Source organism: the organism of the source record quoted next, unplaced genomic scaffold (genome assembly GCF_019419815.1).
Source record: "Pyrus x bretschneideri cultivar Hongxiangsu unplaced genomic scaffold, Pyrus_bretschneideri_v1 Contig72, whole genome shotgun sequence".
Lineage (NCBI taxonomy): Eukaryota > Viridiplantae > Streptophyta > Magnoliopsida > Rosales > Rosaceae > Pyrus > Pyrus x bretschneideri.
In genome coordinates this window covers 2,108,778-2,131,986 of record NW_025999812.1, presented here as the reverse complement: position 1 = coordinate 2,131,986, position 23,209 = coordinate 2,108,778, and the positions used below count along the sequence as shown (strand labels likewise).

At 39.0% G+C, this 23,209-nt stretch overlaps 1 pseudogene; it reads right to left on the bottom strand.

Moving 5' to 3' along the window:
- Nucleotides 1–961: 961 nt before the first annotated feature.
- Nucleotides 962–22,499, bottom strand: LOC125472734 (annotated as a pseudogene).
- Nucleotides 22,500–23,209: the final 710 nt, after the last annotated feature.

The following is a 23,209-nucleotide window of genomic DNA, read 5'->3' as shown; positions in this document are numbered from 1 at the left end:
CATGGCTTTCGTGCGTTGGTTGTCTATGCAAGCTAGGAAAGGAAAGTCAACATTAAATGCCTGACTTGTTGGGCTTAGAGTGCATTTAATGCTATAATCTAGTTTGGTCCTAACTAGGAGGGTTGGCTTCCTAGGGAAATAGGCAAACTAGGCTAGTTCTCTCTTAATGCTTGCCTGCATGAAATGCAAAGGGTATGGGCTTGGATCCTTGGGCCCTCAAGCAGCCCCAAGTCTTCCATAACCCTAATTTCACATAGGCCAGTGAACTTCCATAACCATCCACACCACCAACCACTTAGCGATCCCCGTTAAATGGCTTGGGCTCATTTAAGCATGGTGTGACTTTTATCATAATATTAATGTATTAATATTATAATAGGACTTGGCATGATCATAAATTTACATGCTCTTCATTTCGTACTTTATGCATGGGTTTAAGCTTGGCTTGTGATGCTTCCACAACGATTAGGCTATGAGGCATTACTTTTGTACGGGCTTTGATTGCAGTTGTTGCCACGGTGAGAAAGTAGTCTTTGTTCCAGGAATGCTTTTCAAAAAGGAAAACTACGGATGATTGGGCTTGTAGATGACATTTTTAGGCCCCAACACTAAGCTACCTTCATCTTTTCCTCAAGTTCTAGCGGGATTTGGGCAACAAAAGAAGACATGGGGGGTCAATTTTGGCAGATCCAATTGAGATGTTCATCTAATGCCCTCTTATGAATCGTGTGTATTTGTTACTACAGTCTAGTGTCATGTGTTTTTATTACTACGGTCTAGTGGTATTCATTTTTACTTGTAAGTGAGGTCTTAGGTTCGATTCACGCGAAAGGTGAATTTAAACTACATTATTGCTAACTCATTGTGAGGCTAAGCTAATTTCGTTTATTCAAAAACAAAACTCCCAAGTTACAGCATGAAATATACGTTACTGAAAGCTGAAATGATAACACGAATAGCGAGATTAAAAAGCACCTTGCCTTTCAAAATGCTTGCATTGCATGCTCATTAAGCACATTACTTTACCAAAACATAATGAGATAAGGAAATTGCCGTCACTTGGAGCTCCATTATTCCTAGTTCAACAATCTAGAACAAATTTGAGATAATACCTCATCCTACAATATATGTTGTTTGACCTAGATTATCAACGTCAGAGCTACAAAATCTCAATTAGCCATTCAGCTCAATCTCCTCCCTTCATCTGTTTCTTCCGCTTTCTCCGTTGATCTCTCAAACCTGACAGGTATAACAATATCAATACAAACAGAGCCCACAGAAGCCAAACCCCAACCACCCCTCACATCCACCACCCAAAAACAGAAAGAAAAAGGAAAAAGAATGTACGTGTTTTCTCCTCTTTTCTTTTCCTCCTCAAAGTCACCATGTTTCTTCGCTTTTGAGCCACCTCTTTCCCATCAATGTGTACCTGAATGAGAAAGAGTATAAAATACTGGAACTCGAATGGACATAAAATATAAAATGAAAAATCCTAATTTTGAGGGCTTATTATTCATCACAATAACTGTCGTGAAATGAAAGTAATCCAATAATTTGTCGTAGTAATTTCAATATCACGTTCTCATACATCAGCTGATAATCTTATGGTAATTATAATTTATCATGCATCATCCATTTATGCAATAAAAATTTAAAATCAGATCACAGGAAGAATAAGTACACAGACTATGACTCTAGCAACTAGGTACTACCTCATGCCCAGCACTCCGAAGTGCCTGGAGTGGTTCCATGCAATCCTGACCAATAACTACCAATTTGCTTCGTTTCTTATCTCCCAAGTCACTGCCATCACCAAATTTTTGCTTAGCCAATTCTTCGAATTGATGTAGCAGGAAAGGTGACACACCAGCCTGAAAAAATAATAATAAAACAAAGGATCAATCTCATGTACTGAAAACAAATCTTATTTGTGGCCATAGATGCAAACACAACGATGCTGAAACCCCTTATAAAGTTACATATGCATCAATCAAAATACTCCTTGGTGGAGATCATACTCATCGTATATGGTTGTGCCAACCAATCATTAGTTCAATTCCAAAACTCTCCGAAACCTCAAATGGGAAAAGATGGTTATTAAGATGTCAGATTACAAACAGAAGTGATTAAGCAACTATGAAAAGGGTGGGAAAAAAATGTGCAACATACTCAAAGAGCCCTATATTAGAGTAAAAATCCTAGTGCATTCTACATCAAATGGCCTTTCAATTATGAGGTGCTAATTTGGCCCTTCCTTTGCAGGACAGTATACTCGTTTTCTGAGTATTTCAAGGATACTCCATTCAATGCATTTAATCTTATTAGGTGGGTGTTTTGAGTTGAATGTTACACTCTAGCTATCAGTCAAGCGACTGATATCCTATCTTTCCTTGTAAGTCATCTTTCTTTTCATGGATATTAGTTTTTGTTTCTACGTTTAAATAAAATGATAGCAAGAAAACTCATTTTGCCAAGAGAACAACAATTAACAAATAACTTCTAGAAATGAAGGTCAAAGTGAATAAGATCATTTCCAATCAGAAGGAAAAAGTCACTTAAGTTCCTGAGATAGTTACCCCTGTCAAATAACGATGTGAAAATGACTTCGGTTGTAATGGTTGCGAAAGTAACATCCTGAGCTCCTGTTTTCCGAACAAAAGTAGATCAGATGATATAGCTCCAAACTTTAGACTACGGATACTGAACAATCATAAGAGGCACTTTTAGAAATCAGAATGTTTATAGTATTAGCAACCTACTGCAACTTCTTTAAACTCGCAGAGCTGGCTTTCTTTTGCTTATCACTTTTCACCCTTTCCTCCTCACTGTCATCATGGTCCACAAACAATTCAATCAATTCTGCATTTCTTTCTAACCAATTTTTGTTCGATTTCTCCTAAAAAGAAAATAAGATTAAACAATAATTCATCACGAGAAAATTTTGTAAAAGACATGAAGGGGAATTAAGAGTAGACTAGAAAATATGCAGATCAAACATAATTTAGAGAAATTGAAAGAGATGAAGAGTAATATGATAATAACGATTAGATACAGCAGAGCAGGTAAGCACAAAGAAGAAAGAAGAATTAGCACATTAATAACTTCTAATCTAAGAAAGAAAAACAACAAACACCTAGCAAGTAAAAGGACTAATAGAAAGATACTGGTTAAGAAGTTTGTGTGGGAATAACTAATCAATGCTTCAATACCCTCTTCAATCAACACAACCAGTGTTCAGTTACGAGATAATAGGTTTCATTAGGACTGTAAAATTAACCCATGGCATGATTTCTGACCCACCTTATTTTATTGTTTAGACATGATGCATGGAGCGGGTCCAATGGCATACAAAAGCATGACAATCCATAACCAGTTGGTTGAGACTGAGCCAGACCCATCTCAAAAGGCATTAGGCACAACACAAGGCCAATTTGGCTGGGACTTGTGTTGAGCAGCTTGTGGCTAGACCTGGCATTCGTGTCGTGTTTTTCGTATTTGTGTTGTTTTCATGTCATTCTCGATAGCTTAACGGGTCGTTTCGTGTAATACCTGTTAAAGTAAACGGGTAATATAACCCAACCCGAAATCAACCCATTAATATTATCAGGTAATATGACCTAACTCGTTCCCCGTTAAGAAAAATATATTTTAAATCAATAAAAATGAAAATGAAAAACATAATTTGACCCAAAAAAATGTAAAATATAATACTAAATTGGTATATACATACTAAATTTTGGAGTTGACCCCTTCATGAAAGTTATAAAGCTTTTCATTGCAAGTGATTACATTTTTCACACTTCTACAATAATTATTATTAATTTTATTAATTTTGCACTCAAATAAAAAACACTGTTCATGAGATTTGGAGGGTTTTAAAAATCTAAACGACCATGTAACCATTGTCTAAGCGTTGAGGATGCAATTATGACTTTATTGTGCTTTCACATCTTTCAAATTTATACATTAATGATTATGAATTTTGTTTATTATGAACTCCCTTAAAAATACTATTCATGAGAGTTTGTATGATTTTAAAAATTCAAATTATCATATACCTATCCTCAAAGCATAGAGGATGCGACTACAAGTGTTCGCATATTTTTTCATATTTTTCACACATGTAAATTAATTATTAAAATTTTTTTTAATGTGTTTGGTATTTTTAAATATAACTTTAATGAAAAGTCACATTTTTACTATAACAAAAAACCACATTTTTACACTAAAAAGTCAATCCTAGTACTATTCACTTTATCCTTTATTTTGTCCTTATCGTTAAAACTCAAAGTTTTCAAGCCCTTTTCATTAGTTTTCCTATTTTTAAAGTACTTGATATTTTTATTTTTAATGTGTTTTATGATTTTTAATCTCAGTCTTTGCCTATAATATATTATAAAAATAAATAAATAAACTTAAATTTTAAAATTTATATAGAATAATAATTAATAAACAATATATACATATTCATTATATCTATTGTATTTTATAGTAAGTTTGTTTTAGTAGTTTAAAAAATTAAAAGCATCAAAATAACTTTTTTCTTATCGTGTCGAAACAGGTTACTCGCGTGTCACTCTCGTGTAAACCTGTTAAGGACCCGTTATTAATGGGTTATTATCGTGTGACCCGATAATGACCCAATTAGTTATCGTGTTAACCCGAAACCCGTTATTTTCGTGTCGTTTACGTGTCATGTTAACAGGTCATGTAAGAAATTGCCAGGTCTACGTATTTGTATTTGTTCAACATATATTAGTAGTAAGTTATTTCTAGACTAGAAACATCACGTTCACATGCACGTAATGAATGTGCAATGTGATGGTGCAATGTGATGGACGTTTCGGTTGTGAGATGGAAGTTAAAAATAAGAGAGAGAAATAGGGTCTGGTATGGGAGATAGTAATGGAAAGAGTTTGTTTAATACCATATTAGCCTTCATTTTAAAATAATATCATTTAAAAAAATTTAATGTACAAATGATAAACCTGACATTTTCGATATTTAGGTTAACAAAAAGTTCAGTCTTTTTTTGGAGTGTGTATGTGTGTGTTAAAGAGATTTCATTTAGTAATAATATAGGTTATTTAACTATATAATTAGTTGACTTTTGAAATAAAAAAATGTTAAAGAGTCAGGTAAAGCCTTGTGAGTTCTAGGCTTGGTCTTATGGCCCATTCAATCGTTTGGACTAGGGCATAGGCCTAGCCTCCTAGGCCTAGCTTTTCCTCAACTGGGTCAGGAATCTCTGCCTGAAAAGGGTTTGAATCTTATTGAACCCTAGGGTGTGCAAGGCCTACCCTTTCATGCCTCAGGCCAAGTCAGACCGGACCAACCAATTTTGCAGTCCCGTTGTCCCTAGAATTGCACTGTAAAAATTTAAATTGAAGTAATACCTGGGAATCTTTCCGCATAATCTTGTCTATTTGACGTGCAAGAGATAACCGTTTCATGACCACAGGCATGTATGAGCTGTCCATGGGAAATCGCTGAAAACTTTCCTGGGTACAAAAGAAGAAACATAATAAGGATAATTGTGGACAGAAATCACAGGACTGAAAACATTGCTGTGGTTGATAAATTCAAAGTAGCACTTAATTTTTCCTTGACGTAAAATTCAAAAGAATGCCATCTTTTCAAAATTGCTACCTTAGAAAATGATTTGCACAAAGAAGCAAATTTGGAGGTCTCATTTGGTGCAAATAGTGCAATGCTGCACCCATCAGCAGAAGCTCTAGCAGTTCTACCACTTCTGTGAACATAAACCTAGTGAACAGAAAAAGATCAACACACCCGTCAGCAAATGTGAGGCCCTCATCAAACATGGTGAAAAGCATCCAGATGTTTACTTCTGCTGAATGTGGAAGCTGATAGTGAACAACAGTTCGAACACCAGGAATATCCAGGCCTCTCGCTGCAACATCAGTAGCCACAAGTAAACCATGTTCAAATCCACGAAAACGATCAATTGCCTGCATTCAGCACGATGAAGAGTGGTAAGCTTTCAAGTCCATGACCAGGGATCTGGAATCAGGATACTTTTGTGACAAAATGAAAGGAAAACTTTGCTGGTAATGATTATCCAACGAAAGGAAATACCACATCCTAACTAAATAGAAAATTGTGTGTACATCTCCATCCGGCCAGAAGCACAGTACAATATAGGAAGTTCACAATAACAATATTTTTCGATGAAGCCTTTCAAATTTTTATTCTCTTTACCAAGCAAGAAAAGAAAACAATTAGTAAACTTTACCATTCGTCTCATTGTAATGAAAGGAGAAGGGAAAAAAGCCATCAGATCTGTCCATAGTCATGTTGGCTAGGTCAAAAAAATATTATACACATTTCAGATCGAACTCTAGCAAGTTTGGTAAGATGATTGAAAAGTACCAAAAAGAGAAAAAAAACAAAACAAAAGAAGAATCCCTTTGCATTTCATAGTTGGATTCGCTGGAGTTATCCTAATTTAAAAAATAGGTATTTGTTTCATCATATAACTGCTCTCTTTAAAATAAACCCATTTCCTTCAGCATTCCTAAATAACCATTTAATAGTATTGAATACTAAACAATTTTTATCAAGCATTCACATTGCCGAAACTTACACACCAAATCTGAATTTGTCTCTCACCATAATGAATAAATATCAAACATAACTTTTTCTGCGCGATACATATCTGGTACAACCTTATTTAACTTAATTGGAAAAGTGAAAGCCAAACCTTCAAGCGAGCTCGCTGCCGCATCTGAGCATGAAGTGTCCAGACATTGATGCCAAGAATGCGCAGGAGTGATGATATGTGTCGCAAAGCTGCAACTGATGTACAAAATCCAATCGTGCAACCTTGTCCATGAACACTTAAATATAATACAGGTAGGCGTCTTTATCTTCTTCCCTGCATCTGCAATCCTAAAATGATTAAGTAACAATCCGCTGAAAGGCTCATGAACTAAAACCAGAGAGACAAAATGAAATGGCTACGCAACTTTATAGCACAACACTAGCACTTCTCATGGATTCACACAACGGGCCCCAATTTATATTCTTTGTTATAAAGACTTGACTGGGTTGCCCTTAGAACAAATCAGTGGATGTATATTTAACTTGAGGCAAAGTCTACTCTACAGCCAAGGCAAAGTTTAACCTCAGGGTGGTGATTTCAAAACTCCCACTTTGTCCATTTGCAGTCCTATATCTTATTTCTATGCTTGGTGATTGAGGAAACAAATGGACAAAGAAAGCCTAAAATCAAGAAGTACAACAACAACAACAAAGCCTTTTCCCACTAAGTGGGGTCGGCTAAAATCAAGTAGTATACGGAAAAATATGGGGCTCTAAAAAACCACTATCCTAAGCTAAAACCTAAACTTTCCTGGTCATTTATAATAAGATATGAAAGAACCTAGTGAGATAATTGCACCAATAACATAAGCCCATTCAACAGAGCTACAAAGGGCAGGCTATAGCTAATTCTGCATATACAAGGCAGAATATGTCACCTTTAGGTAAGGGATTGTGAACTTAAGGGTCAAGGCAGTCATGGAAAAGTATGATCTAGGCATCTTTATAAATTTTACATTTTCCCGTTCATACATGCAAGCTTAATAAGATGATTGCAACTCAATACCCAAGTCATGGATAAAAATTAATTTTCCGATTCCCCCCCCCCCCAAATAATTACCATTGCAATTTCCATTTAGATTTCAAACAAAATCAACTAGCAACAAATTGCAGTATCTTTTTACAAAATAGAAAGACAAAAAAAAAAAAAAAAAAAAAAAACTAATATAAGACAAGGGTGCTTCTTTCCTTTTTTTTTTTTTTGGGTTTATAAACATAACTTTTTTTTATTTTTGAATAAAGTTTATAAACATAACTGATTAAAATAAAAATATACAGAAACAGAGGACGAGAAAGCAGAATCTCTCAAATCTAAAATGATAGCATACAACAACAGCACCAAAACTCTGCATCGATGCCCAAAATCAAAGTCACTCTCACAAATATACCTTCTCCTCCACCTGATCAACATCAAACACAATTCTGTTTTGCTACATCAAAAGCATTACCAAAAAAGAGCTCTGTACAGCACATCTCACCAAAACTACACCCCTCCCAGCTCAAATTAGACTCCCTATACTGGGTAGAGAAGAGATGACCCACTCTCAGCTACATTTTTACCATATCACAGCCATGGGGAGAAAGAAATCTCCTTCTCTGAACCATCCATGACACATGTATTAACACTCCCATGAGCCATAATGCAAGCTAAACCATATGTTAGGAAGTTTGTTACTACTTTACAAAGTCGATAGTTAAAAATTGTCACTGACATATTGCAACATTCCAATAAAAGAAGAAAATTTGGGCCATAAGATTGCATAGCTTAATACATAAATCTTAAAAGTTTTAAAAGCATAGGCATTGGAGGAGGGAAGAAGACTGCAAAAGCCACCCATCTACCACCAAGTAAACCCATGACCTATGCAGCTATGCCAAATGAACCCAAGCATTACCACATAATTTTGTGCATTTTCAGAATGGAATTCAGTTGATGTATTCCTCACTGGAAGCATGTCAATTATTAACTGCATTTCATGAAAATGACCATTTTCTATCATTCGATCAGCCTCGTCCAGCACAAAGAAAGACAACGAATGTAACTGGAAAAACAGAAAAATTAGTCCAAAAAACAGTTTATCTATACATGTCAAAGGTGTATGCATGCATCTAGCTCATTAATGAGCATGAGCACAAGCATTATTTGATACCGCAATTGCGACTAGTCATCATATTCTTTCTAACTTATGGACCAGTGAAAAAGCTAGAACACGATAGCCTCTTCCAATCAAGGCTACATACATTTATATTAGCGTTCGTGTATGATATCACAAGTTACTTCAGCATGATTAAACAAAAAAGCAAAAAGTTCAACCTTTTTATATTTCCAGTTTTCTTATTAAGTAATTACTTGTACCTTTTTTATAGAGGTAAACTTGTGAACCTGTGGTAACATAGTTATGTGTGATCAACTGCAGAATACAATCAGTACACACATGTAAACAAGTCTAGCTAATCTTGAACTCCTAGATCTAGTCTTTAGTAGTCCAACTTAAAGAGAAAAAAACTACTACTTTAATCATCACGCAAAAACAAGATATTTGAATACTAACAGCACATTGCACAATAATGATAACTCAGAAATTGAAAAACAGCACATTGCACAATAATGATAACTCAGAAATTGAACATACTGACATGCATCAAAACAGGAAAAATGAAGGGAAAAACAAAATTTATTGCCAGAATCAATGTCTTGCGTTAAGCAAATGTTATTAGTAGTTCAGTACTGACCTCAACTAGATGCTTTTCTCCACCAGACATAAGTTCCCAGAATCTCCCTGGAGTCCCAACAACGATTTCAGGTCTAGCCTTTAGAAGTCTCTCCTGCTTTTCCATTGACATCCCTCCAACTATTGGAACCACTCTAATATCAGTATCCTTGGCAACTGCCTTAAGATGATCAGAGACCTGGAAATGAAAAAACAAAAATCTCAACATGCAGATTCCGAATCGAACAAGGTTCACAAAACCCACATTTTCAACTTATTCAAAAAGAAATTTCAGTATTACTGTTTAAAAAATAAAAAAAAATAAAAAAAAGGCAAGGCATGAGCAAACTGATGCTTCCCATAGAATGCGAATAAACATGAGATACTTTACGATTTTCAGAACCTATAACTAACTTTTCTGGGGCTGCTATTGGCTGCAGCAGAGAACTTTTCATTTTCTTACAAGCTGATATGAAAATATACACAAGCACACCAGAGGCAAGAAAAACAGTGTAGTAGTTTGTTGTTTCTTCAGTTACTACTACATGTTCCCACGGTTGCATTAAGCAATACAAAAAAGTTTCTCCAAAGCAATATGGATTAGTCAGGAAATATTATAGGCTCTACCGTACAGAAGAGTCCCTCTTGGAAAGCTCACAGGGTAAACTTATATGCTTTAGTCATTAAAAATGACATGAGGACAGAGAGCTACCGAAATTCTATGAGGTTACTGCTTAGTGTATTTACTAGTTCTCCAGTTATATTGCATAGTAAAACGGCATCTTAAAACCTTAATCCTCATAACACAACAATACCCTTCTCCTTTGGTTGCATGAAGATTTTATTCCTAATGACAAAATCCTCAATTCCTATGTTATGGAGGTGCAAAATTAAAACAAAGGGAATAACAGATTTAAGGGGTGATGTTATCAATTCTAACACTATTAAGGAGATATATCTCTTTCACATTTTTAGGCTCACAAGTTGGGCTTAAACATGTGTGCGTTAGAAATGCAGGTTTCTTGTTTGGCTATTATCAAGGGTCTTCCAATTGTATTGGCTTCTCTTCAAATTTACTTAGCCACTATGTATGCTTCTTCAGCCCAGCACATGTAGCACATAGAACTTACAATATCGTTTTCTTCTATATCGTGGGACTTTTAGTTCAGACATACAACTTCGGGGAACTTCAGGTACTCGATATAAAAACGTTTGTAGTTCCTACACTCATGTCTTGCTTTGTTTCCATGGAATGGGAATCCTTCTCATTCTTGCTCATTTAGGGCATGATTACTTACAAGGAATGGTATCAGTAGTATCCATGTGCTTACTAACAACCAAGGGAATGAAGAAGTAGGTGGGTCAGGGTAGGTGGGGCAGGTTGTTTATCATATATACATTCCTTTTCATTTATTATAAAAGTAAGAAGTAAGCAAACAGGCCTTCAGTGTTAACTTCAAATAAGGAAATAAAAAGACATATGGAGTCCATGTAGGCCATACATGTGGGACTCCTGATGGATGATATGGGGATGGAATCATTCATTCCAGTAGGAATGAACTTTCATTTATTATAGAAACCAAAGGCTTAAAAAAAGAGTTTCCAGAAAAGGAAAACTGTCGTTTTGTGGAAAAATTACATGAACAGAATCAAGCGGCAAGCAATTTTGTTACCTGAAGTGCAAGTTCCCTTGTGGGAGTAGTGATAAGGGCCCGTAAAAGACCTTTTGGAGCGAACTTATCTGTTTCCTCCCCCTTTTCATCAAACATCCTTACAGCCTTTTCTTTTTCATCCAATAAGCGTTGCAAAATGGGCAAACCAAAAGCGTCTTTCCAGACCCTGTTTCGGCAGCACCAACAACGTCCTGTCATATAAATCAATTTAATGAGTACCAAACAAGAAATGATCATTGCCTACCAAAGATCTTACACAATAACCTTAACCAACCTTCCCTTGATGAGCAGCAGCAGGAATACAAGCTTTTTGTATTGGTGTTGGGTTCTTGAACCCAAGCCTATATATTGATTTCATGATCAGATGATGGAGTCTCAACTCATGCCATGCATAATACTCATCTTCACCGAAAATCTCTTCGTCAATTTCTTGTTTTCCTTTGCTATCATCATCTAGAATCACATACATCAATGCAGAAAGTGACATGAGTATCTTAATGTAACACGTCCAACAAGCATTGTCAAAATTATGTGTGCTTCAAGAAAATATACAATAAGATAAAAAACTGAACTAAATGTGTGAATATTTTATTTGTGTGATGAGATTGGAAGGAAAAAGTGATCGACCTATGGTGGTGCACCACCCGACCAGACTAACCAAGACCAGAAAGTAAGAAATTACACACACTACTATGTAGGTTTAGTTTTTGTAAGAAACATCAAATTTTATACAGAACGAATAAATTTCCATGTCATTCGCCAGAAAAATCAATCAATTGAACGTACACCTCTTATCAAAGAAAAGATAATGAAAGTGCAGTTCAAAGTCTGAAAAATTTTCCTAATTCCACAATCATTAATGCAGTTATTAAATATGCACGAAGTGATGTTTGACAATAACATTGAATTGAGATTATCACCAATCCATCAACATGTTGTGGGCACATTTCATAATTTTTTGTTATTTAGATTATGGATAAGAGAAGAAAGTGGCAAAGATGAGGGGGATAGAAGAAACAATGACACACCCCGACCGAGATCAGAACATGCTAGCCGTCATGTGGAAGTGACGTAACCATGTGCACAGTGCGGAAGCTAATAAATAATAATAAATGTACGAATAAATAAAAACCAGCTTTACCCAAAGTAAGAACATACATGTGCAAGCGTAAGTGTGAAAATAAAGTTCAGAGCACGAAGACCTAATGCAGTCCGGGAGAAACGACACTACAAAAACACACTCAAAGGTGGTCCTACACTGGTGATAATCTGTCAGATATGTCGGGAAAATCCTCTGGGGAACCACCAAAAGCGCTAGCCAAACTAGAACCTGGAGGGGCGCAAAACAGAAAGCGTGAGTGGGCAAAAACAAAACTTATCAAAAACCATTTCATAAACAAAGTTCTAACCCCTCGCCGTAAACCCTGTATACTTCCCAGAAAATAGAATATACATATATATAAATTATGCTCAGAAATATGCCATGACAAATGCCTCTAAATAGAATGCAAGTGCTCAGGTAATGTCAAATCAATGCCATGTAATCTGTCAGCCGGAGTCACCTAACGTGACCTGTACGGCTGAATCTAGAGCTCGAATCTCATCTCACTAACTGTACCTGCACACGAGTCGGAACCACCTAAAGTGTTTTGTACGATAGAACTAGGTGTATAATAAGTACGCTCAAGTGCTACGATCACGTGAAGGCTAGGCGAATAATCGCGGGTCACCTACGAGTCGGAACCACCTAAATTGGTCTGTACGACAGGACTATGCACCTAACTTGGATCCAAGATGAGCGTGTGGTGCGGGAGGTGAACATCACGTGAAGGACTGTGCCTAACTCTGGGCGGGAGCACTAACATCGGGGGTGCAGGTTATGAGCTCTCTATGCATCTCAAATCACTACTGAACATAAACATAAACCATAACTTACCTGGCACTTACCTGTGCGTCTGCAGCACCAACACACATATAAATATGCAACAATAATGCATAAATAACTGGGCAAACAATATACATGGCATATAAACATATAAACATTTCATTTCACTTTTTGAGAAAAACATAAGTATATAAGTATATACGGAAAACCAAAAGCCCACTCACTGGTATGTAGAAGGGTCGTAACCCCTTTGCCTCAAGTAACCGCGCTCGTCCTCGGGGTAGGTCTCACCTATAAACGAAACAACTATAAATACGTTAATTTTAAAGCACATAACCAACATTATGAAATAACTTCTCATACAATACTCAAATAGGGTGTATGAATACACCAACGTGATCTACTCAACCTCACGAACATCCCTATATTTTTAAAATAATTTTTTGATGCCGCACGCGGCCACACGCACCACCCACGTGCTGGCACATTGACGGCGTCAATTAACGTCGTCAAGAATATTCCGTTAACTTTGACAGATTCCGTTAACACCATTAGGAATATTCCGTCCAAACTGACGGAATATTCCGTCGTCTTCTCCGGCCAAACTCCGGCGCCGTCGCCAGCGTAGGAAAATCGGGAAAATTTCAAAGCTTCGTATCTCACTCGTTTTTCAACCAAATTTCATAAAATTGGTACCAAAATGAAGCTTACAACAAGAGGAACAAATCCATACCACTTTCAAGCACCAAAACCAACAGAATGTCGTCGGGAAAACACCACCAACTCCGGCCAAACCTGCAACTCACGATCCCGACATCCAAAACCTTCAAACGAACCACCCTGAGGCTCCTAAGAACCTCACCAAGCTTCCTACAAGCTTGAAATTCCCAAAAACACAAGAATTAACGTGTGCATGAACAGTGACAAATCGGGGGATCTTGAGTTCGACGTGAAAACGAAGGTATCCTTACCTGAAATGGGTATGCTTGAACTCCTAAGGACCTCATGAGCACGAATATGTAATTTGTTTCCTCGATCTATGAAGGTTTCAAGGGTTTTGGGTGTTGTCCGTACAAAAGGGATAGGAAAGGGAGAGTGAGAGAGGCTCGGGACAGGGTAGAGAGAGAGGGGAATAAGTGTGGTCCAAAATCAGCCAAGCAAAACCCAAAAACAACCACACAATGAAACAACTATAGTAGGGGCAAAACCATCATTTCACCCCTACGGTACGAAAAGTTCGAGACGGGCTGTGACAACCTACCCAACTTAAAAAATTTCGTCCCGAAATTCAAAACAACCACTCACAGCAACTACTAGCGACCAAAGAACAACCGAGGATACAAATCTCTCATCCGATCTTCAGTTTCCCAAGTAGCCTCCTTCACGGAATCATTCCTCCACAAAACTTTCACCAAATTCACTGTCTTGTTCCTCAGAAACTTTTCTTTCCAATCCAGAATCGTCACTGGTTCCTCATCATAAGTCAAATCCAGATTGATTTCCAAGGGTTGATGAGGTATCACATGAGACAGATCTGCAACATAATGTCGAAGCATGGACACGTGAAAAACGTTATGTACTTTAGCTAGCTCAAGAGGTAACTCCAGCCTGTAAGCTACCTCACCAACTCGCTCGGTGATCATGTGCGGTCCGATATACATGGGACTTAGCTTACCTTTCTTTCTAAACCGCACAACGCATCTCCACGGTGAAAGCTTCATAAATACCCAATCGTCAACCTCATACACTCTGTCAGTAGCATGCCGATCTGCTAAACTCTTTTGCCGATCCTGAGCCGCCTTCAGGTTAGACTTGATTACCTGAACATTTTGAGTAGTCTCCTCAACAATCTTCGGGCCCACCAAAACTTTCTCCGACCTCTGACCAACATAAGGGTGTGCGACAAGATCTACCATACAACGCCTCAAATAGTGCCATGCCGATACTCGAATGGAAGCTGTTGTTGTAAGCAAATTCCATTAAATCTAACCGCTTATGCCAAGCATCACCAAACTGTAACACCGAAGATCGCAAAATGTCCTCCAATGTCTGAATGGTTCTCTCTGATTGTCCGTCCGTCTGAGGATGATACGTCGTACTATAAAGTAGTCTCGTACCCAATGCTTGGTGAAAAGCTACCCAAAATTTAGAAGTAAATCTTGGGTCACGATTCGAAACAATACTCACAGGGACACCATGGTACTTCACGATCTTGGAGATGAAGAACTCAGCTAATCGACCCAAATAATACTTCTACCTCACTGGAATGAAATGTGCTGACTTAGTAAGCCGATCAACAATCACCCAAATGCCGTCAAAATCCATTATGTGTACACGGAAGCTTGTACACAAAATCCATAGTAATGTTTTTTCATTTCCACTCCAGAACGGGAAGCGGCTGCAACAACCCAAACGGCTTCTTCCTTTCAGCTTTAACTTGCTGGCAAATAGTACACCTACTTACATACTCAGCTATCTCCCTCTTCATACCTGGCCAATAATAAAATGGTCAAATGGTATGATACATTTTAGTAGCTCCTGGATGCATAGCATAAGCCGAGATATATGCTTCATCGAGAATTGCTTTTTTTAAATCCAAATTATTAGGCACAAGCATCCTACCCTCCTGCATCATCATGTCATCCAAATCACGAACTCTGAGGTCTTTCCTCCTCCCTTGATCTCGTGCTTGGATTATTTCTTGAGTTTCCTCATCCGCTACCTGAGCTTCAAGTACACGATCAACTAAAATTGGCCTAACTTGAAAATTAGCAAGCAAAGCCACCTCACGATCTTCTGCCTCCAACCTCACTCTCGTGGATCTTAAATCTGCCAGAAGAGGAACACGACTAGCGTACAACGCATTGATACGACCCTGAGACTTCCTGCTAAGTGCATCAGCCACTACATTTGCACGACCAGGGTGATAATCAATCGTGCAGTCATAATCACTGAGCAGCTCCATCTACCTCCGCTGACGAAGTTAAGATCCCTCTGTGTAAAAAGATATTGAAGACTTTTATGATCTGTAAAGATCTTAGATTTCTCTCCATAAAGGTAATGTCTCCACAACTTCAGCGCAAAAATAATGGCGGCTAACTCCAAATCATGTGTAGGGTAATTCAATTCATGAGGTTTCAATTGTCGTGAAGCATAAGCAATTACCCTACCATGCTGCATCAACACACATCACAGACCATTCAAAGAAGCATCACTATAGACCTCGAAATCACCAATATCGTCCGGGAGCCCTAAAACAGGTGCATGAGTGAGACAATACTTCAACTGCTGGAAACCCTGCTCACACTTATCATCCTGCTCAAATTTAACATCTTTCCTCATTAACTTCGTCAATGGTAAAGCAATCACAGAAAAATCCTTAACAAACCGTCGATAATACCCCGTTAAACTAAGGAAACTCCTCACCTCAGTGACGGTTCACGGTTGCTCCCACTTCTCCACAGCTGCCGCCTTTTGAAGATCCACCAAGATACCCTGAGCTGAAATGACATGCCCCAAAAATGCAACTTGGTCTAACCAAAACTGGCACTTGCTAAACTTAGCATACAATTGGTGTTCCCTCAACCTTTTCAACACCAAAGTAAGATGTCGAACACGCTCCGCTTTAGATTTAGAGTACACCAGAATATCGTCGATGAAAACAATAACAAACCTATCCAAATATGGTTGGAATACTCGGTTCATCAAATCCATAAAAGCAGCTGGTGCATTCGTCAATCCAAATGGCATAACCAGAAACTCGTAATGACCATAATGAGTCCTGAAAACCATCTTAGGAACATCATCCCTACTAATCTCCAGCTGATAATATCCAGACCTCAAGTCAATCTTGGAGAATACACAAGCACCTCGAAGCTGATCAAATAAATCATCAATACGCGGCAACGGATAACAGTTCTTAATCGTTCCCGATTCAATTGCCTGTAATCAATACATAGTCTCAAAGTTCCGTCCTTCTTCCTCACAAACAATACCGGAGCTCCGCAAGGTGAAGTACTAGGCTGAATAAAACCCTTATCCACTAATTCCTACAACTGAACTTTCAATTCCCTCAACTCAGCAGGAGCCATATGATAAGGAGTCAAAGATATAGGATTAGTACCTAGAAGCAAATCAATGGTGAACTCCATGTCTCGGTTTGGCGGCAAACCAGGTAAATCCTCAGGGAAAACATCAGGAAAATGTCTGACTACCCTTACATCCTCCACACTACAAGGAGTAGCATCATTCAATACCACATGAGCCAAGTACCCCTGGCAACCTTTATATAACAACTTTTTTGCTCACATAGCTGAAATAACGTCATGTCTCACCCCACTCTGCTCGCCCACAAAAGTAACCACAGGTAATCCAGGACGATGGAAAGTAACTATTTTCCTGTAACAATCAATATTAGCACGATTGAAATACAACCAATCCGTGCCCATAATCACATCAAAGTCAACAATATCTAACGGGATAAGATCAGCTAGCATAATAACATCCTCCACCATCATTGGACGTCCTGGGTACACACAATCTACAATACATCTCTTCCTTCTAGGCATAGCAAACTCTAAATCATACCCTAGAGGTGTAGGGTGAGGTTGCGTCACTTGAGCAAATGTATGAGAAATCACAGAATGTGTAGCACCACAGTCAATTAATACTCTAGCAAAATAACCAAGGATATTTAATGTACCCACGATTAAGTCTGGATTGTTTTGAGCGTTTTGCAGAGAGCTATTGTGAATACGCCCCTGGGTCTGCTGTCGTCCACCACGACCTCTACTCGTCTGGCCACCACAACTCTGTGCACCACGCCCTTGACTGGGCTGACCAGACTGCCTCGAAGATCCCGCACTACTCGCAGCAATCTCCCCCTGCTGAGACTGTCCTCTTTGAAACCATTGAGACTCGTCTGCTGGAACTAGAGGATACGACATATAGCCACCAGAAGACAGGGGATAACTACCCTGAGAATATGGGTCCTGGGGATATGGATATTGTCCTGAAGCATAAGGAACAGCATCGCCCTGATAGTAATAGGCACCATCTCAACCCGTCTGCTCATAACTACCAGGACCAGGAACCTGCTGGATCGGTGCAGGTGGTGGCAAGAAAGTCTGCTGGGGCTTCTGCTGACTCTGGGGACAATTTGCAGCCCGATGTCCCATCTGCCCACAAGTAAAGCAACCACCGCTGCCTCGCCTACACTTACCAAAATGTCGATTATTACACCTGCTGCAAACTAGGGCCCTACCTGTACCACCATCACCCTACCTCTAGCCTCTAGCACCACCAGCAAACCTACCACCACGACCTTAACCAGTGGCGCTAAAACCACCGCTAGAAGAGCTAGAACTAGTGCCACCCCTCTTAAAGCTCTGGGACTTGCGAGGTTCGAGCGACGCCTGACCCTTGCCCTTCTCATCTTTCCTCTGGTTGCTGTGTTTCTCTTCCTCCTCACTCTCGCTGGGCATATTCTCATAATCCTCAATTCTCAACAAAATCTCATAAAACTCCTGGTAGGTGTCACAAGGGGTAGTGGTCGCTATCGAACGCCACTTCTTCTTAGTGCCCAAACGAAAACGACGAAGCATCTCTGCCGGATTGCTAGCAACATCCGGATGATAGCGATATAGATCAGTAAACCTCCAGTAGTACTCATTTGCTGTTAACTTCTCCTGTCTCAACTCAGTGACTTCTTGCTTTTTGCGGTCAATATACTCAGGAGGCATAAACCTTCTCCTGAACAATTCTCTAAAAACCTCCCAATCAGTCTTCTCCGCTGGAGATAAATGACGAACCTCTGGCTTCCACCAGGATGCAGAATCCTTATCTAAAAACCACGATGTCGTCTCAACCCACTTCTCATCAGGGAGATTCCCCTGATTATGCAAAACACGAAAGGTCTTCTCAATATGTTCTAGCCACCGCTCCGCACCCTCAAAACCCTCGTTGCCTTTGAACTTATCCAACTTCAGATTGTACATAGTCTCTAGAGAAATCCTCTGGGGAGGGCAGAACGCCGACTGAATAGCTATAGTGATAGCTTCCCCTGGCTGAGCTACATCGAGGAAACTAGGCTCAGCAGAGCGTTATGGTTCCCGACGAGGAGGCATAATTCTGACAGAAGACACCAAAACCATTAAAATACTCACAAAAGTATAGGACTGCCAAACCTAGGGTCTGATACCAAACTGACACACCCCGACCGAGATCAGGGCATGCTGGCCGTCACGTGGAAGTGACGTAACCATGTGCACAGTGCGGAAGCTAATAAAAAATAATAAAAGTACGAAAAAATACAAATCTACCTACACACAAGGTAAATAACATGCATGTGCAAGCGCAAGTGTGATAACAAAAGTTCAGAGCACGGAAGACCTAGTGCAGTCCGGGAGAAACAACACTAAATAAACACACCCAAAGATGGCCCTACACTGGTGATAATCTATCAGATATGCCAGGAAAATCCTTTGGGGAGCCACTAATAGCGCTAGCCAAACTAGAACCTAGAGGGGCGGAAAACAGAAAGCGTGAGTGGGCAAAAACAAAGCTTATCAAAAATCATTTCATAAACAAAGTTCTAACCCCTCGTCGTAAAACCTGTATACTTCCCAGAAAATAGAATATACATATATATAAATTATGCTAAGAAATATGCCATGACAAATGCCTCTAAATAGAATGCAAGTGCTCAGGTAATATCAAATCAATGTCATGTAATCTGTCAGCCGGAGTCACCTAACGTGACCTGTACGGCTGAATCTAAAGCTCGAATCTCATCTCACTAACTGTACCTGCACACGAGTCAGAACCACCTAAAGTGTTTTGTACGATAGGATTGGGTGTATAATAAGTACGCTCAAGTGCTACGATTACGTGAAGGCTAGGCGAATAATCGCGGGTCACCTACAAGTCAGAACCATCTAAAGTGGTCTGTACGACAGGACTGTGCACCTAACTTGGATCCAAGATGAGCGTGTGGTGCGGGAGGTGAACATCACGTGAAAGACTGTGCCCAACTCTGGGCGAAAGCACTAACATCGGGGGTGCAGGTTATGAGCTCTCTATGCATCTCAAATCACTACTGAACATAAACATAAACCATAACTTACCTGGCACTTACTTGTGCGTCTGCAGCACCAACACACATATAAATATGCAACAATAATGCATAAATAACTGGGCAAACAATATACGTGGCATATAAACATATAAACATTTCATTTCACTTTCTGGGGAAAAGCATAAGTATATAGGTATATACGGAAAACCAAAAGCCCACTCACTGGTATGTAGAAGGGTCGTAACCCCCTTGCCTTGAGTGACCGTGCTCATCCTCGGGATAGGTCTCACCTATATGCGAAACAACTATAAATACGTTAATTTTAAAGCACATAACCAACATTACGAAATAACTTCTCATATAATGCTCAAATGGGGTGTATGAATACACCAACGTGATCTACTCAACCTCACGAACATCCCCATATTTTTAAAATAATTTTTCGATGCCGCACGCGGCCCCACGTGTCGGCCAAAGCACGGCCACACGCGCCACCCATGCGCAGGCACGTGCCTGACACACTGAAGGCGTTAGTTAACACCGTTAGGAATATTCCGTTAACGCCGTTAGGAATATTCCGTCCAAACTGACAGAATATTCCGTCGTTTTCTCCGGCCAAACTCCGGCGCCGTCGCCTGCATAGAAAAACCGGGAAAATTTCAAAGCTTTGTATCTCACTCGTTTTTCAACCAAATTTCATAAAATTGGTACCAAAATGAAGCTTACAACAAGAGGAACAAATCCATACCACTTTCAAGCACCAAAACCAACGGAATCTCGTCGGGAAAACACCACCAGCTCCGGCCAAACCTGCAACTCACGATCCCGATGTCCAAAACCTTCAAACGAACCATCCCGAGGCTCCTAAGGACCTCACCAAGCTTCCTACAAGCTTGAAATTCCCAAAAATACAAGAATTAACATGTGCATGAACAGTGACCAAATCGGGGGATCCCGAGTTTGACGTGAAAACGAAGGTATCCTTACCTGAAATGGGTATGATTGAACTCCTAAGGACCTCACGAGCACAAATGTGTAATTTGTTTCCTTGATTTGTGAAGGTTTCAAGGGTTTTGGGTGTTGTCTGTACAAAAATGATAGGAAAGGGAGAGTGAGAGGGGCTCGGGACAGGGCAGAGAGAGAGGGGAATGAGTGTGGTATGTGTGTGGTCCAAAATCAGCCAAGAAAAACCCAAAAACAACCACACAACGAAACAACCATAGTAGGGGCAAAACCGTCATTTCACCCTTACGGTACGAAAAGTCTAGGACGGGCTGTCACAAACAACATATTTGACAATCTATAAATAAAAAACCAAAACCAACTTCAAATTGTTGTTTAGTTTTAGTTGCATTTACTCTTCTCCGTTTCTTCTTTGCCTTTTCTTCTCACTCTCTCCTTCCCAACATAAGTAACACAAACAATTTTGATCCAAACCTAATGAAACTAGTACTACAGATCAATTTATAGCCTGATAAGTTAACAAGGACAACGCTCTAAAATCATATGAATTCGATCAAGTTTGTCACTGGCATGCGCAGTGCCAAAATGTCTAACAAATAGCCCAACACCAATGCAGAAAACAAAACATAAACAAATAAAATAAAGAACAGCACTAAATTTTCTAGAAGTAAAAAAATACAAGACTAACCAACTGTACTCTCCACATTTTCCAGGGTCTTCTTGGCCTTGTTCTTCTTCTTCGTCAACGTCTTCTTCCTCCTCTTCTTCTTAGAATTCACATTCTCATCCTTGCTTTTATCTTCAACCTCATTGTCACCATTTCCATCAACATTCTCAATTCTCTGAGCTTGGTCCGGCTTCTTTTTCTTATTCTATTTCTTTTTCTTCTTTTTATTTAGCTCGCTATCACCCTTGCCCAAAATCTTTTCACCATCAGCCTCAACCCCATCACCAGTACCCCCATCAACTCCGCTGCTGCGCTTCCGCTTCTTGGACTTTTCCCTTTGCTTACTGTCTTCCTTGCTATTCCTATTTGCTACTTGTGGTTCAGGAATTTCAAACCCATATGCGGCCTCATCAATCTCCTCAAGCATTAGGAAACCTGCATTCATTCATAGAACAACAGCAAACATAAAACCCATAAACCCCAGAAATCAACTTTCCCCTATTTTCTTTTCCAAATTTTCCTAGTAACCAAACAGAAAAACAAAACGCAATTTTGTTGAACAGTCATTATCATTAGTCAACCAATGCAATAGGATAGAGAGATGGCACGACGAACCTCCTTCGAGCTCGTTGTTGCCGACCACTTGCGAGAAAGCGTTGTCATCGTTGGGGAGAGAGGGGTTCCATGGGAGCAATTCGAAGCGCTCGAGCTCTGCGTCTTGCTGTTGAATTTGCTGCTTCTTGGCTTTTCTCTTCAATCCGCGCGAGAGAGGGGGTGGCGCCGTTGTAACAGGAAGGAGGCAGCGACTGAGGCTGCAGGAGTAGGGTGGCGGGTTGAAGGGGGAGGGTTGCGGAATAGAATACTTATAATAGTGGGTTAATTTCATGATTTCACCCTACATTTTTGAGATTTATTTCATTTTGGTCCTTGAACTTTTATCTGTCCCAGTGTGGTTTTTCTTTTCCATTTGGACCCTTAAATTTTTCCGCCCAATTTATGTTGTAAATAAATAGATGAAGAAATTTAAGGTTACCGAGGAATTTAAAATAGAGGATTTTTATTTTCTTAAATTTACGAATTTTCTTATTGAGTTAACCTATAAGAACAATGGAATTTGAATATGGAATTTGTTATTTTTAAACTCTCACTCATAGAAATTGAAAAATAGCACATATTTACATGAAATTTAAACTTGGAAATTGATACTATGTTTGGAAGAGGGAAATAAACTTGAAATTTTGACAAAAATCAAAATTTATAAATTGACATGTATCAATTCTCTTGTTTAGATTGATAAACATAGAAACTTAAAATTTCTGCGTGGGAAAAAAAAAACCTTGGAATTTGTTAGAGCTGGAAATTTTTTCTGAAAATCCTAAACAAAACCAAAAAAATCCCGATCCCATACCGAAATTTTTGGGATCCATATCGAACCGATCCCAAACCTTTCGATACGAGAATCGGGATTACATATTCAATGGTTCAGGAATCCTAAACTGAACCATATATATATTTAGTTTGGTTGCATATAGCATGTTGACTGTTGAATTTAATTAGTTTGATAGTAGACTATATTAGAAACAGAAGTATAAAATTAAGTTGTTTGAAACT